Source organism: Dermacentor albipictus, chromosome 9 (assembly GCF_038994185.2).
Source record: "Dermacentor albipictus isolate Rhodes 1998 colony chromosome 9, USDA_Dalb.pri_finalv2, whole genome shotgun sequence".
NCBI classification, from domain to species: Eukaryota; Metazoa; Arthropoda; class Arachnida; order Ixodida; family Ixodidae; genus Dermacentor; species Dermacentor albipictus.
This window is the reverse complement of record NC_091829.1, coordinates 36,712,608-36,730,408: the sequence shown is the minus strand read 5'-3', so window position 1 is coordinate 36,730,408 and position 17,801 is coordinate 36,712,608. Positions and strand designations below refer to the sequence as shown.

The window sequence follows — 17,801 nt, the reverse complement described above, 5'->3', positions numbered from 1 at the left end:
TTAATTGTGGCAACGTAATGCTGCATGGCAATTATTTTCGGTGTTTAAAGAAAGCTTGCGAAATATGAAATAGAACCACGTGACTACACTTATGCGCTATCGTATTGCAGCGCTTTCAACCGTGCTTTACATGAAAGAACTGCGCGCGCGAACCGCGGCGAAGTGAGCGGTCACGGCTCTAGGCATCGGCTTCAGAGTGCGTTAGCATCTTGGGCGGTGGCGCAGGGAAAGGAATTGCCGTCGACCGTGGTAAGCGATAGGCTCGACGCTCGGTTGAAGGCGGCAAACCATATGTCATTGGTTTCATTCAGCTGCAGCTAACCTCTTTTTTAAAATCCTTGCTTCATGAGCCATTCGAGCTTGAAGCTACCTGCTCATGAATTAGTGAAGGTTCACCTTGGTTTCTTTAGGTTAGGTGCGTAGGGTGCCATCAAGTCTGTCATTCTGCGCTCGCTTTCACGTGCCTCTGTGCTAGGTCTTCCAGTATCTTGAGCTTTCAGGAGCTCAACCTCTAGGCGCTTCATTTCGAGTGCGTCGTGTGCAACACGGTCGCGCTCTTCTTTGGCCTCACGTGCTGCCCGCTCGCGCTCTGCTTTTTTCCTCTAGGCACTTACGCTCTTCCTCTTTCTCTGCAATGTTCTCTAGGCATCCCTTCAGTACGTCGTCGTCTGCCCCGATCGCTTCGATCGCCTCAATGACCTCCGGCTTTCGCTTTGGTTCGGCAATTTGGAGGCCCAACTCTTTGGCCAAGCTCAACAATTCCGGCTTCTTTAGTGCCTTCAAGTTCATGGCTGCCCTTAGTGCTGCTAACTCTTCACTCTATAATAACCTTGACGTACTCAAAACTTCCGTCAACAGTTGAAAAAAAATCACTGCACTGTACTTTCCAAAAATACGTAAAAGCCAAGTGATATCTCAGTGAAGAAAAGCCGTGCACTCACCATATGTAGTCATGAATCTAGACACCTTCCTTCCGAACTTTGTCGCCAGGACGAAGAAGCTACGATCTCGTAGTTGTCGTCCAAGTTGTGGTCTCCAGGGTTCCGTATCCCAACCGCTGCCAGTCAGGTTGCGTACTCCATGGTAGCGTATCGTACTGCTGCCGAGAAGCGACGCCTGCCTAACGAAGCTTGACTGACGTTGACGTTACTTATTGGGTAGCGTGGCGTTGTCGCTGGGCTGCAGGCATCCGGTAGACCATGGCGACCAAGCAAGGGCGAGACGATTTTTAGTGCGAAACTTGCATGGTTTATTCAAAGGTAGATGACCGAAAATGAGAACAGCATGAAGAGATAAAAAGTACATTCCGGAGCCCCTTAAATAGGCTCTCTACAATCGTGGGCGGGATCTTGCTTCCATCGACGTCACGTGACCGGCACAGAAAGAGCGTCCCTCCTCAGGTTATACTGAGCCCGCTGCAAGGAGGAGGTCGTCACGCCTCCTGGAATTGTAGACGCCTGTCCGTCTCTTCTGCGCGTTGTGGGTTCGTGGAAGTTCTCCTCTAGGTCCAATTCGAGGAAAGGGCCTCTCTAACCCCCCCCCCCCCCCCACACACACACGCACGCAAAAGAGGCCTGTACACTGCGGGGCTTCCGGCAGACAGGCGGACACTCGAAATGGTCATGGCGAATTAGGAAGTCACGCTTCATTTCGACGAGGCCTGGTGGAAGAAGGTCGGATGAGAAAGTTCTTTGTGCACGAGGAGCGGTACGCCAACAATAGCAGGCGAAGTCGCGCCTCATTTCGACGATGCAGGGTGAGAGATGGTCGGTTGAAATTCCTTTCATCACGTGGTGCCAGACGCCAACCCTAACACCTGATGCACATCCTATGGGATTCACCAAGTTCCCCGACGAATCTTCGACAACTACGATTCCGCCGCAACTCGCGGCTGCGACGGAATGCTACGACCACGAGATCCAAACCTGGGCTGTCCAGCAGGTTTCGGCGGCTCTTGAAAGACGAAGGCCGAGGAAACCGACGGAACGTTGCCCCTCAGGGCGACCGACCGCGGGAGTAACACGCGCTTGAGTTGAGTAGAGACGACCCGCTGAGAAGACGTCAGGGCCCGCGTCGCGGCGCCATTTAGTCATGGTGCCGTTCTGCAGGTGACTGAATAAAGTTGTTTCTCTTTCTCTCACACCTATTTCGCAGCGCTGGCAGCCAGCGTCCGAGCGTAAACAAACTCGACCCCACTACGCAATGCCGGCACGCCTAGGGACAAACGCCTACAACACGCGCTAGGAAACCCAGGTAGAGTCATATTGTTACGCGTGAGAAAAACGAAGACCGGTGAACGTGCTTGCGGTCCCAGGACAAAGAGCAAAAGCACCCAGATTTTCCCTCTCGCGCCCCTGCGCACAAACGGCTGGCGATCCCTCAAATGGATGTCTCATAGTCGCTTGGGCTGGTTCCGGCCATAGAGTTATGGTTCTGGCAGCCTGCGGGAAGCCACAAGTGTAAAATTGAAGATGCCCACTCTGAGACTCAATTTGGCGATAGGTTCACTGAAGAGCGACATATAGGCATGTGCACACATGGCGAAACTTGCTAAAATGTTGGGAGTGAAAAGCATTATGTATAGCGAAACACAACCCCACACATTCGCGGCACAGCCTACTAATGCGTCCACTTACTGCCCTTGAGGAATGTTTTTATGCGTTGCATATTGCAGTCACTCAGTTCAGCCCTTGGGCGCGGCCGGGCAGCCACTATTGAGGGTATGAGCCATTGTTCAATGCTGCGCGTTTCATATGTGGGTCTATTCTCTTTTAAGTTTGCTATGTTTGTTATTAAGTTGCTTCTATTTTTATGCGTTGCATATTGCAATCACTCAGTTCAGCCCTTGGGCGCGGCCGGGCAGCCACCACTGACCTTCAGCGCAACCACGTGACGTGACGTCACGACATCCGGAGGAAAAGCTGGGCCCCAACTCGCGCAATATGCAACGCATTCTTGGCTTAACCAAGCTAAGCCTGGCCATTCTTGACGTGGGTTCGATACGGCTCCGCATCCGAGAAATTTATTGGATCTTTTTCATCACTGTAGGGCGGCACGTAACTATAGTTACTCAAGTTGTCGTCACATACGTTCATTGAAGAGTGGCATACGCCTACTGGGAGTGACACAAGTTGGCATCAAATATGTTCCTTGAAGACCAGCACGGACCGATATGGCAGACAGCTGGTGTTCCAAGTCGGCATGAAAATATTTAACTGAAGAATGGTATATATCCAGTCCCACATTTACACTGACCCATGTCGGCGAAAAAATTAAGAGGCTCTTTGAAGAGCGGCACATAAGTACACTTTGCCTCATACTCAATGACACAAGTTCGTCCCACGGTTGGTTTAAAAGCCTGTCTTTTTAGAACAGCTGTCCGAAGCTCTAACCACTCGAGCATGGGCTACACCAGCGTTACTAGAATCTGTTCTAGTAAGGTTGGGCTGTACACGGGGACCAAGCATGGCGGCAAAATGGAGAGGTAGAAACAAACATACACATATGCATATATGGAAACGTAGGTAGCCCCGGAAACTGTGTCAGACACCCCAAAAATGCTAACGCATGAAAACACTGCTAGATAAGCACCAGTGCCGTGCGGAGGCTACATTTTAGTCGAAAAACAAAACGACCACGAATACATATATAAGAACTCATCGAGTCTTCGACAAATGACCGTGCCGTGGCCAAGCAATGCGAGTTCGACTGCGGTGTTGGTAGGCAGTGAGTTTCATGTGCCTTCACTGCCGGTGGTTCTTTGTGGCCCGAGTTGGCCGAGCTTCCTGCGGGAAATCGGCCAAGGGGGATATAACGATGAAGCTTCGAGCAGGTTGGGCGCACTTGCACCAGTAACACAGGAGGCCACGAGCCTTGAACGTACTTGGAACAAGCAGCGGCAACTACAGTGCTGCGACTCTGGTTAAAACTATAGGATTGGCGGAAAGACGCGAGTTACGTGTAACCAGAGACGTAACGAATTTTGGGGCCGATATTAATTCCCCTCCAGCTTTCTCGAGTCTGCGGGATTGTGGTTGAGAATAATGTTGGGTCCCGAAGCTGTCAGCGACACAAACCCATTTGTCTTCTTCATAATCGCATTGTTTAATTTTCGGTTTCGGTATACGTGCCGTCTAGGGAGCGTTCTCGCGCAATAATTTTTCAAACTGGTTCATTCCAGATAGAAATATTTCAGCGCCGCAAACCAATACTGGATTTTGTAAGCGAAATTCCTTTCCGGCACAGCTTGAGGATCGCGTGGCAGATACGCCAGGTGACCCGCCTTCTTGTTTCTCTCTCGCTTTTTTGCTACGCGGCGCACTTTCGCTGATGGCCTCGCGTGTGAGCTGTTTTAACTCATTCTGCGCAATGCACACGTGAACAGCTGACTGGCGGTATGAGTCAGTGCTATACGGACACTGAGGCAGAAGCAAGCGGATCACAGAGCATGATCGCGTGCTGGAACCCGGTAGAAAATGACAAGTTTCGCTCTCTGCGCGCGCAACTGTATGACATGGGAACAAGCAAACCAAAGAGAAATACATGTCTCTTGATGCGGTACCAAAGAAAACAAAGGTACACAGACATCGCGTTTTCAGGTTTTATTATTTCTCGAAACATTAGTTCCTCTATTGAAGCAACAGATTAAACAAATAACTGATGTTGCCTCAAATAGTTCGCTCAGTCACATGTAACTATGAGCGATGTCACGGCCCTGCCTATGCATTTAGGTTAAGGTGATTTGCTAGAAACGTAACACCGCGTTTTTGTAGTAGTACTGAGAGTGCGTAGCTTTGTCCATCCGTGCTTTTGTTAGGCGCTGCAAATATGTTGTGCAAGGACATATCAAGCTCTTCACTACCAGTGTAAATCATTTTGATTATGGTTAGTATGTAGGCTTTCTCCGCTTCGCCGTCTCGGCAGGATAAAATGGTGCACGAGCTTCTTGGCTCATATTGACTTGGAACTGCGTAAAGGAGGAAGTGCTCATTGATGGAAACCATTTCTATGTGTAACGTTCGTCCTGCTTTGTTCCGAAATTTAGTACAGGTTCCACTGTGATGTTTGCGCTTGAGAGCCTACCGCACCATCAAATCAAGATTTATTCAACTCCATTTGGTACAGAGGTTTTCACTTCCCGTCCAACCTAAGCACAGCGTGCTTGTTGGTTGTTCAGGCAGCACGGTGAATCACCGAATGCGTACCACAAAACAATGAAGGCATACTAGTACGTATTATGCATATTATACAAAATCATAGAGACATAATGAGTACTCATAAGTACAACTCAAGCAAAAATATAAAATAAATAAATAAATAAATAAAGGACATCATAATAGCTTGAAATCAGCCATATCACAACTCACAGAACATCTTGGGCGCAAAAGAAAGAAAGTAACCTTCAAAACGCAAGAGGCCATCAGTGATTTATGTGCAAAGATGAGCACCATTTCTTTATTGATTCAGTCATTTTTCATAACTGCGAGTCGGCCTAGTTGGAACAGATTCATCTTAAAACTTTTTGTGTGCAAACAAACAGGGAGGAATAATGGGGCAACACAAGGACGAGCGCTTTCCGTGTGTTGCCCCTAATCTTCGTCCCTGTTTGTTTGCGCACAAGAAGTTTTAAGATGAGCCATATTTCGTTTAGTTTTGAAATTTTCAAATGCTTCTCCAAGTTCATTGAATACCGGTGGCACGTAATATCGTCTTATTTTTTTTTCCATAATGTGTAAAGCATCGTGGCTTAATGTATATATTTCTGTCTTTCTTAGGGCGACGTTTTTCTTGACAGGTACTTTGAAATCCTTTCCATAATAACGACGTGTGAGCACAGTGTAATAAGATAGTTCACGCATTTCCAGTATGCCAAGCCTATTGTATTGTTCCTCCTTGTCAGCTTGTTCCAGCACAGTTCCGAAGTTTACATTGTTTACTATTATTTTATATTACGCGGTTTATGACTCCCATTTTTTGATCAGAACAAGTTCCATACAATGTAATAGCGTAGGTTATAACAGATTCAGCCAGGGCCATGTATATGGTGCGCCTCAAGTACATCGAAGTTTACCTCTTAGGTTGTACATCATCGCAGACACAGCTCTATGCCTGTTGCATATATACTGCACATGATCATTCCATGTTATATGCTCATCAAATATTATTCCGAGATACTTGATCGCATCTTCAAATGGTATTTGTCATAAATTTGTTATTTATGCGTGTTTGACCAGTTTGTCATAAAAGCGTAGGACCAGTTCCTCTGCATAAAGAGATGCCAGCATCATGAGGAAAGGACGAGGATAGCTGAGATGTTCCGCGTTGATCGCGCGTGTTTCTGCACGGTGCTCGCTTTATTCAGGCGGGTGTGTCACGCGCCTTGCGTTCAGTCATTATGGTGCTAAGATGATCAAATTATGAAGCTGCACATACGGCAGTCGATTGGGTACACGCACGTAGACACATACACACTTCGAGCAGCGCAAATGCATACAAGTTGTTGAATCGGCAGTTACATAGTGCTGCACACAAGTGAACACATCGCCTTTGGCATGTACCGGCGAAATGTTCGTCGCAGCCATTTCAGGCTGGGAAAGTGTCTTTAGAAAGCCAAATAAAGGATCTGATCAATGCAATAGAAATAACTCGCGAAGCGGGTTGAACTGTGCAAGCCGCGGCAGTGTTCTTGCTTACGAGTACAATGCATGGCAGTGGACGACATAGCATTCAAACAAATCTCGGGCATGTATATAAACAGCGTGTACATTACGTATACGTTATTGGCGAGACAAATAATTCTGATTCTTGTGCTAGTACTCGACACTGAAAGGAATTTGTCAACCAAACTACCCTCAAGAGCCTTTTAACTTGAAGCAGGCAGCCAATCCGAAGCCACAAAACAAGCGTGAAGTTACGCACTGAAAAAGGACAAAAAAACATCTGCTTCCACCTGTTTCATAACTTACCATCATCGCTGCTAGCACAGCACACAATAATCAAGCCTTTACTGCGGTAAAGATTCATGCGCAAACACCCAACAATAATTGTTAATGTCTCACCTCGTGTAACTCGAAGGGCGGCTTTTGAACGAACAGTCAAAATGCGAGCGCGGGCTACGAGAGAAAGAGCGAGCTGCGAGAAGGCGAGGAGAAGGAGATTCATTTATTCAGGGACCTTACAGTAAACTACTGCCTGTATATAGACGACCGCACGCCAAGTTTCATCCTAGACACCAGCGCTCGTTTCTCCCCTGGCGGAGCGATTTCATCTCCAACGGGTGTAGGTTTCCGCCGCCGCTTCCCTTCGCGGTCGCGCCCGCGCTCAGTACGCGCTGCGCGCGAAACGTCTCTCGTTTGCGACGGCGCCTCTTCGGATGACCGGAAATTATTATTGTGTTGTTAACTGTCACGACATCAATGTAAACACGAAAGGGATGATGCCACCAGTGAAATTCTGCCGATTCACAAGAAAATGGTACGAAAGAAGCAGACGGCAGACATGGATTACTGCGGTGCGCCGAGCGAAGAAAACAACTGGCAAACGAAGCGAACTCGTTCATTGATCGCTCCTGAGTGTATGACGGTTTTTATATGTAACCCACGTGAATTTAATAATTACTCGGTACATAATCGTTTTATTCATATAAAACCTTTAAGTTGTTCGACGAGCGCTTGTCCTGTCTTCTTTCTCGTGTTTCGTTTGTGTGTGCGCTGCCCAAGAATGGAAACCACGTCTGTCGTATGTGCTAGCAGTGGCCGAAGTTCACGCGTGCCGAGAAATTGAATATGTGCATGATGCATTGAACATGACCGGAGTTCATTCCCGCTTCACCACTGCACCGATCGATCGGGTTACTGGACGATACACACCCGCGTCTTGGTCGCGCCGGCATTGCTGAAGCATGAATGATTACTAATACTTTCAACTTCCGTCTCTTGAGCAATGTTAAAAAATGGGCAAGCTGTCTACATTGCTGCCTCTATTCCATATTGTAGGGGACGCACTAGTTAAAGTTGTGTGAGCATGTCGTACTTGTGCTATGCAGCGATGTATTTTGTTTATTTCCGCACAGTGTTGGTGGAAGTCCGTTGTCGCCATCAGAGACAACACGGATTCGTAGCAAACACATTGTGAGAAACTGCAAAAATGACTTTAGCTCGTAGGTGCCGTATGTATGTGCCGCATTGTATGTGCTGACGATTTTTCCGGCGGCACATACGATGTCGTTTCCAATTACCTGCTCAGCGTCCCTTACATGGTTAAGCAGACGCTGCCCTTTCGCCGCATTGCAGCCATAAAAATAATCGTCAAGCGTACCGATCTTCTTAAAGGCAAATATAGCGTGTGCAGTTTGTTTCACACTAAGGGGAAAACTCGGAACGTATTGCGTTGCGATGCGGCAAGCAATGGAGTCGTACGGCGGCAGCAGCTCGAGCAGGCGCACACGCTTGAGGGGCGGTGTCGTGATCTGCGTCGTCTGCTACGGCGGCGCGCGCTGGCCGCATTTTCGGGAAGCGTGGTACTGTCGGGGGCAGTGCGCCGATTTCATCGGCACTGCGGGAACTGAGCTGATATTCTTTACTAAACGTTGAGCGTCGCCACACTCTGATCCTTCATTGGCGATAATGGAGTTCCACAAACTTCTTTTGACAACATGGTTCATTTGTTCTTTCGAAAGGCCGGAGTGCTGAGCGTGTGCACGTATTTTTCTTCACTGTGTGTGCTACCGTAATAAGCAGCGACAAGAGGCACCAAGATGTGCGCGCAACGTGCTCAGTCTTTGTTTGACTCGAAAGGAAAACAAAGCACTCAACAATGATAAATGTGGGGGTCGAACACGATGAAACAAACGGATACGAATGAAGGAATGTTTTACGTTAAGACAATGAGCTGGAAGTGATTTTTCTCGACAATCATTCACTACACCAGACAGACCCTGCCCACCGGCGGGGTATTGGACACGTCACGCTCGGAACTTCAGTTAGTATCTCGTCATGTCCCCAGCGGCAGCGATGACAGCGCTCATCCTGAAAGGCAGTGGTGTAGAATGACTTGATCAGGGATGTGTTCATTCGCAGCACATCTCAGTCGCTGACGATGGTGGATCGAAGCCTATCCTCGGGCGACTGATCGAGGGGATGTGGCGCCAGCGATACTTTCAACGAGCCCCAGACATTTTAAATGATGTTGGCGCCCGGGGATTGAGGCGGCCGCTCCAAGAGAGTGACTGCGCGCTCTTCTAGCAGTTCTTGCACAGCACGAGCAGTGTGGATCGGCGTCCTATCGCGTTAGAGTATATAGTCGCCTTCCAGAAACGGGCCGTCAAGAATGTATGGAATCAGTACGTCGTCTATGACTGCCATGCAGCGATGAACTTGCATTCGAGGCGTATCAGTGGGCGTCGCGCAACGCTTAGCAAAGAATAACGGCTCATTTCACGCAGTAACGATGTGATCGGCGCCCTGCACCTGACAGTAGAACGTTTCTCGACAATGCGGCCAGCGCGCGCCGCCGTAGCAGACGACGCCGTTCAAGATCCCGTCCCTCGAGCGTCTGCGCGAGCTGCTGCCGCCGCCTGACTCAAGCGCTCGCCGCATCGCGATGCAATGCGCTTCGAGTTTTCCCCTAAATGTGAAACAGACTGTACACAGCCCTTCGAAGGAAATGTCCACGCGCACACACCGCGCGCGGCACGAAACGTGCCCAAACACGCGCTGTGCAGGAGACAATCAAGGCGGCGCGAACGAGAGATGGGAGAGGGGTACCACCCGCTAATAGAATTTTGCTTCGCATGCGGCGCTCTCAACGCCGGCGCAGCAGCGCCGCTCTCGGTGCCGTTCTTGTCTATATGCTCCCGCAGGGAGCAGAGTTCCGCGTAACTTTTCGGGCGGCGCTCGCACCGCTATTTGCCTAGCGCTATCATGTGGTGGAAAAATGACGTCAAATGTTCAACGTTGCTGCTGTAAAGCCAACTTTACGGGCGCGACGCCGACTCGTTTCCGTCAGTGCCATCGAAATTGCGATCAGCGGAGCGTCGAGCGTGCGTTGCACCGCTCGGACAGTGGTTCACTTGTGCAATTTTTGGTGTATATGTGCACCGCGACACAGACGTGACACAAAGAATGGACGACGCGTCTGTGTCGCGCTGCACATATACGCCAAGAATGTTAACTTACCAATTCGTCCAATTCAATGTGTTGCTCATACGATTGTTCTGACAATGCGGTTCTAGTACAGTGTGTTCAAAACAAAGTAAATACTAGCAGATGCACCTGCATGGCTTTCTCTACTCTCGTTTTTTTTGTCACCGTTCTGATTTTTCATATGAGGTCGATTGATGTACTGGTATTAATTATTTTGTAATACGCGAAAACATCGTGCGCTCGCGCTGATGAGACAGCTGTGATAGCTTCAGCATTTACCGCGTGCAATATGTTGCTTGTTCGATCAGCCTTACTCCATGTCAGGAATGTGAAATTATTTTTGTACCTTTAATAATCACTGTGTTAGAGTAAAGTAGCCTGACTAGAATGAAGAGATAAAGAAAAATTTGTTGTCCTATTACATTCTGGAATGTGTGAATAATTACTTTGCAAGTTTGCCATCTTAATTATGTGCTCAGTGCAATAAAAATAACTTGTTCTTACTAACTTGTTTCCTTTCCAGTGGCTTTGAATTCTGCCCCCTAAGGCTGCAAGAACGAGCACTCATCTCCTGTTGCCACCAGCCACTGCTCATCCATTCCTTTCATTCATTCAAATAACTTTATTCAGTGCCCTGCGATTTGGTAGTGTGGGCCTGGACCCCGCCTAGGCTTCAGCCAAGGGTTGTTGGCCCTTGGCAGCTTCCTCGGCTCGCTGGACGGCCCAGAGTTAGTGCTGTAGGTCCGAGCTGAGCAACGCAGACTCCCAGCGCGCGCGGAGGCGGTCGCTGTTTGAGGCTGCATCACCGTTACCATGGATTACAGCCGTACATTCCCATAGTATATGCTCCAGGGTGGCTCTAGAGTTGCAATGTCTGCACTTGTCCGTTGGGTATAAATCTGTGTATATCAGGTGCATAATAGCTGGACTCGGATAGGATCTGGTCTGTAACTGCCATTCTACAGACTGGTTTTTGCTTAATTTTGGGTGCGGAGGCGGGAATGTACGCCTCTGCAATCTATGGTGTCGTGTAATTTCGTGAAATCTGGTCATTCGATCTTCCCACTCCCACTCATCGGTAGTCGGTGAGGCGGGGCTAACCGAGGCTCGGTTCGTAAGCTCTCGCGCCACCTCATTGCTACCGACTGGTAGTGTGTGAGCGGCTGTCCAGATGAGATCGACACTCTTGTCGCGGTTATTAGCTAATTTTAGGAGTCGTAGTGCCTCTGGGGAGATTCGACCGTTGGCGAAGTTTCGTATGGCCGTCTAGGAATCACTGATGATTACGCCCGCTGGTGTTTGTGCTATGACTAGCGCAATAGTTATTTCTATGGTTTCTGCATGTGGCGTTTTGACTGTAGCGCTCGTCGTGCATTTTCCCTCGTAATTTATCACCACTGCTGTGTAGGCGCGCGTGTGTCTGCATCTAGCTGCGTCTACAAATGTGGTGTGCTAGCTGTTGCCGAATTTCTTCTGTATATTGCGTGCTCTGCTTTCCCGTCTACTCTGATGGTGCGTAGGATGCATATTCTCGGGTATTGGAGGGATGGTTATCATGTCTCTTATGTGTCTGGGCATATCTACTTTGACGCCAGGTTGAGTATGATACCTTATACCTAGGCGATCCAATATTTGCCTACCTGTTTTAGTTTTGGACAGGCGTTCGTATTGTGCTATTCGTTGTGCCTCGATTAGCTCATCCAGTGTATTGTGGAGACCTAGCTGCAGTAGTCTATCGTTGCTGGTGGTGATAGAGAGTGCGATTGCTTGCTTGTAGATTTTTCTGATTAAGCAGTCTAACTTGTATTTTTCAGATGGGTACCATCGTAGGTACAGTGCCACGTATACTATTCTGCTTATTACGAACGCTTGGACTAGTTGAATCAGATTGCCCTCTTTCATTCCACTATGTTTGTTGGCTATTCGTTTAATAGCCGCATGACTTGAGATGTTATAGTGTCTAATTTGCGTATGTCTCTCCATATTGTAGCCGTTACTTTCAACGATGAGGCCCAATACTCTGATCTTGTCAACCTTGGGTATAGGCATCCCTTCTGCCGTAGTTAGGTGAATTTCCGGATTGTTTCGTTCCTCGTAGTTGCGTGGTTTTCGGCCACGTCGCGACTGTACATAAATGAGGAGCTCAGGTATCTCTGCCGAACACGCCGGTCCGGTTCCTGCTAGGTATTGTTCAACTGCTTCTATGGCACGTTGCAATGTGTTTTCGACCTGTCCATCGTTGTCATCGCTCACCCAGAGGGTGATATCGTCAGCGTAGATGGTATGATTGAGCCCATCGATTTCCTGTAGCTTTGCTGGTTCTCCAATAAGAGCCAGGTTAAACAGCATCCGGGATATTGCTGAACCTTGGGGCGTACCTGCGCTTCCGATCTGTAGTTCTTCGGAGTTAAGGTCTCCTATCTTAATGTGTGCCTTTCTGTTGGTAAAGAAGTCTCGTATGTAACTATATATTCGCTGGCCTAGGCCTAGCTCATTTATTCTGTTTAGCATTGCTTCTGATGTCACCAATGTATTTCATGTACCACAGTGTTGAATGCCAACAGGAGCGGGGGCCATTTGTCAGGTCTTTGTAGCCTTTTGCTCCTGTTTCTGTAATAGAAACAAAAATAAACCTTTAAGTTCACCTTCACCAATGTCAGCCCCTTTAGAGTCGACTCAGCCAGCTGGATAGTCGACATTTCACAGAGGTTAGAATCCTGGGTGCTTGTACACACCAACGAAGAAAGCTATACATTCTCTAATGACTTTCTAAAATAAATGAATCTGAAAACACACCTATAGACACCCTCTGCCTTCTGTGCAAGTGAACTCTCTCCACTTGCCTCCTTTTTTTTTTCTTTTAACCCCTCTTACGCTCGCCCCCATGCAGGTTAGCCAACCGGATGTATGTCTGGTTAGCCTACCCGGCTTTCCTTGTTCCTTTATGCCTATCTCTCTCAAATGTAAACTGCCATGCAGGAAAACTAAAAACCACACAAGAGCTGGCCAGTCATACCTGTTAAAACTAAGATTCGACATGCTTAAACCATTTCAGAGGTGTACATGCACCTCAAATACAAGGACAAAAGAAAGTACAAGAGACACATAGCACATGCACTTCATCTTTCTTGTCCTTCTTTTTGTCCTTGTACCCTAGGTCCATTTACAGGTCTGCAATGCTGAACCAACTCACCCAATTAGCTACATTGCTTAAATTAACTCAATCAATCCTTTGGTTAATGTGCACTCAGGAATTTGTGCAATCATTAGGCAGATTCTTCTCTTCCAGAACTTCATCCGACCAAATGCCAGAAAAAGAAGTGATGCTGATATAGACTCACAGGTTTTGTTGGCATCGGAATACGTTAGCTGGACAAACTGCTGCACGCGTTGCAAAGCAACATGCATTAAGGCTGGTGAGCAAAGCTGAAGTGTATGACCAGCAAATTTTCTGCCAATAATTTGCATTTTCAGACATCTGTGACGAAGGTGAAGAGAGGACTGCTGACATCTGGACCAGGTTCTTCTTAAATTCGTAGCAAGTGCTATTACATTGGTGGACAAAATAAAGCAACCACTGTGCCGCCTGAAGCAGTGTTCTCGCTTGTTGCCTAATCCAGGAATTAAGGAACGAAAAAGAGTGGAGAATGCTTCCTTGCAAGCATAATCACAAGCAAAGTAAAAGCAACCTTGGAAATCGCATCAAGTGCATCATTGTTAGTAGAAATGGGAGAAATAAAAACATATGACATGCAAGAGGGCAGAAATGTCTGCACATTGGCCTAGCACACATGAACTTTATATTGTTGCTGTAAGTGCAGGAAGCCATGCTAAAGAAAACTGCAAGGCTTGGATTCGAGAAACTGCATGCTACTATCATAAGGAAAACAGCTTTTGCCGTGTCGGGCAGGCACTATGTCAACATGTACAAGCATCAAGTGTTGCGCTGTTAAGCACGAGGGCGCGGGAACAAATCCCAGCCGGATTTCGATGGGGGCAAAATGCAAGAACAACCGTTTCCCGTGCATTGGGTGCGCGCTAAAAAAAGAAAAACAGATGGTCAAAATTAACCAGAGTCCTTCTACACGTGCCTTATAATCACATCGTGGTTTTGGCACGTAAGATCCAGGAATTTATTAATAATTCATTTGAAAAAATGTGATCCTGCGCACGTTACTACATTCTGTGACTCTTACATGCACTGACTTCTTGCCTATACTTTTCATATGTATTCTGCGTGGTTCAATAGTGACGAGCAGTGTTTTTCAGCACTTGGGTATCTTATCTGAAGCACATTATTGTTAATGTTTATTTTTTCCTACCACTGAGCCAATGAAAGTGCCTGGTGTATGCAATTTTTACCACCAATTCCGTTTTCCCCAAGCTTTCTCACAGCGTGTTTACAGGAGGTATTCAGAGACCTGGATTGGGAAGAATTGGGGATATGAGTTAATGGAGAATACCTTAGTAACTTGCGATTCGCTGCTGACATTGCCTTGCTTAGTAACTCAGGGGACCAATTGCAATGCATGCTCACTGACCTGGTGAGGCAGAGCAGAAAAGTTGGTCTAAAAATTAATCTGCAGAACACTAAAGTAATGTTTAACAGTCTCGGAAGAGAACAGCAGTTTACAATAGGTAGTGAGGCACTGGAAGTGGTAAGGGAATACATCTACTTAGGACAGGTAGTGACTGCGGATCCGGATCATGAAACTGGAATAATTCGAAGAATAAGAATGGGCTGGGGTGCGTTTGGCAGGCATTCTCAGATAACGAACAGCAGGTTTTCATTATCCCTCAAGAGAAAAGTGTATAACAGCTGTGTCTCACCAGTGCTCACATACGGGGCAGAAACCTGGAGGCTTACGAAAAGGGTTCTACTTAAATTGAGGACGACGCAACGAGCTATGGGAAGAAGAATGATAGGTGTAACGTTAAGGGATAAGAAAAGAGCAGAATGGGTGAGGGAACAAACGCGAGTCAATGACACCTTACTGGAAATCAAGAAAAAGAAATGGGCATGGGCAGGACATGTCATGAGGAGGAAAGATAACCGATGGTCATTAAGGGTTACGGACTGGATTCCAAGGGAAGGGAAGCGTAGCAGGGGGCGGCAGAAAGTTAGGTAGGCGGATGAGATTAAGTTTGCAGGGACAACATGGCCACAATTAGTACATGACCGGTGTAGTTGGAAAAATATGGGAGAGGCCTTTGCCCTGCATTGGGCGTAACCGGGCTGCTGCTGATGATGATATCACATGTGTGACACTGCTGCAGCTGGATATTTTGCATCGACACGTCTCCTCTGACCTTGCTTTCAAAACACACTGAGTCGCGTGCCAAACTTCTTTCTCGCCCAGTGTTCCTGCTCTAGAGCAACAAATGACACTTGCTGCCTGTCATTCAGTGTTGGCTGAAGATATTAAGCTAGAAAGTTCGTACTCAATGTTAAAACTCGGCCAGTAAAAAATTTTTTTCTGATATGTTGCCTGTAGGCAACAGGCATCAATAAAGGGTTAATTATTAATTTACACAATTATAAGTATAAGCTCACTTACCTAATTCAATTGGTAAAATAAAGAAGAGTAATATCCGACAATGGTCTTATTGCCGCCAGCGCCAACTCTGCAAGGGCAAACACGTCACTCACTGAAATAAAACAAGAAGAAATACGATAATTTTTTCAAGAAAGTATCTCATTCACACTTGTTCATTGCCATGTAACGCTGATGTATGCAGGCACTGCACCAAGAACAGATATTGCAGTTCTGTAAACTGACCCCTTACAACAGTCAAAGCGGACAAATTTGATGTATCCATTTATATTTTATGTGAATAGTTAAGATTGTTTACAAGGGTTTTGCAAAGGTTTTACTTGTGTAGTAGTGGCCTATTTGAAAGCCATGTACAATACATCAACTTTCTCTGCTTTAGACATACTATTAGATTCAATATACAGAATTGTGACATCGTTTTTTTGTAGCCGTGTTGTACACTTGATAGTTTGTTTCTGAAAATGTGTGACTGTCAACAATTTTTATTTAAAATGTTGAGGGCATAAATGAGAAATTCGCTACCAACGGTGTCTAGATTCTAACTTGTTCTTTTAAATGCAAGAACCTTATCAAATTTAGTGCAGCTATTGCGAAGAAAAAGTTTATCCTTTGCTGAGTATTTAGATTGGAGCCCCCGAGCTAACACTTCCTTTCAATAACATGGGTCCACTTCGCCTTGTAAAGTGACGGGGTTGAACACAGCGGCTCAAGTCAAGTTGTTTTTATAAATGCATTATGTTCAGGAGTGTCAAGGTAAAACAAAAATTTAAGTGTGTGAACTCTGTCAAGTTGGAGAGGTGTGTGTGTGTGTGTGTCGCATAGAGGAAATTACTTGTACTTATTAATTGAATTAAATAAATTAATTGATGGCAATGAAATTGAATGAATAAACAACTTGCTACGGGTGAGGCACGAAACCAGAACTTCACGTCACACAGTATGTCTAACAAATGGCTTATGAAACTTAACGCTAGCAAGTGTAAGTTGATGTGCATATTCTGCATGGTCAGCAATGGCAGTAAGTGTAGATATGTACTTCGAATGACACTTTGCTTGCACCAGTTAACACAAATATCTTGGCCTTCACATAACTAATGATCTGTCTTGAAACATGCATGTTAATTATAGTACTGCTAATGCTAATTGCATGTTAAGATATCTTTGTTTTCCACAGTTCCTACTTCTATAAAACTAACACTTTACAAAATTCTAGTTCAATCAAAACCAGAATACGCATCTGCCATTTGGGATAACAATCGAGCATCACCACTAACCCTTACTCTTGAAGTCATTCAAAATTGAGCAGCTCGCTTAAATTTTTCCAATTATTCTTGACATTCCAGTGTAACATGACAAAGAAAGACGAATATAAACTGTCTAACATGTACGGTAACATGTACATGTAAAGTGTACGGTACGTAACATGTCACACGTATGTAACATTTTTTTATACAGTGCAACCTATATGAAAAAAAAAAACAGTGGACCTGCCAGAACTTTCATTACGCCGCGAATGTGCCTGCCTTTGTCTATTCCGCAATGTTTATCACTCCAACTATGTGCTGAAGAATCAACTTATCAGTCCACCTCACTAAGTTTCCTACCGATCTCCGAGTGAATGTTGAGTACTGAGTGAATGGAGTTGTATCACAGATACATCTTCATTCAAAACAGCAGTCCACCTCACAATCACTCAACATTCTTTCTTTATATAGTTGCGTGCATATTATTTTACTTTCTTACCACTCCTTTCTGCAGCGCCTTCAGGCATTGAAAGTATGAATAATAAATAAATAAATATATATATAAACAAATAATTATTGTAAAGAAATAGACAGCTGGCCGTCCACCAGAACGCCTGTTTTACCATCAATTTTTCTTCTGTTCTTGCGCTCGCTGTGTGAGCGCCGAAGCCCAACTGCACTTCGTCTTCACACTCAGCCATGCTGCAGGTTTGCAGCACGGCTTGTAACCAGGAAGCTTAACAAGGAGGCAGCTTATCCAGGGAGTGAAGTCGTCATCAACGGGGCATGCAACCAGCTCCTCTGGTGGGTGGCACTTGATGTATTGTGTTGGTCGCAGATCTCTCCAACGATTATCCCAT

The 17,801-nt window shown here is 46.3% G+C and overlaps 1 long non-coding RNA gene across 1 annotated transcript in view; it reads right to left on the bottom strand.

The window, feature by feature from the left end:
• Positions 1 to 12,603: 12,603 nt before the first annotated feature.
• The window catches only part of LOC135906475 (uncharacterized), a 28,298-nt gene continuing 23,100 nt past the window's right edge, over positions 12,604 to 17,801 (bottom strand). The window contains exons 5-6 of the long non-coding RNA XR_010565749.1: positions 15,701 to 15,791; positions 12,604 to 12,752 (exon numbers count right to left, since the gene is read on the bottom strand). This is a non-coding gene — a long non-coding RNA (uncharacterized lncRNA). The remainder of the gene's footprint in view (positions 12,753 to 15,700; positions 15,792 to 17,801) is intronic.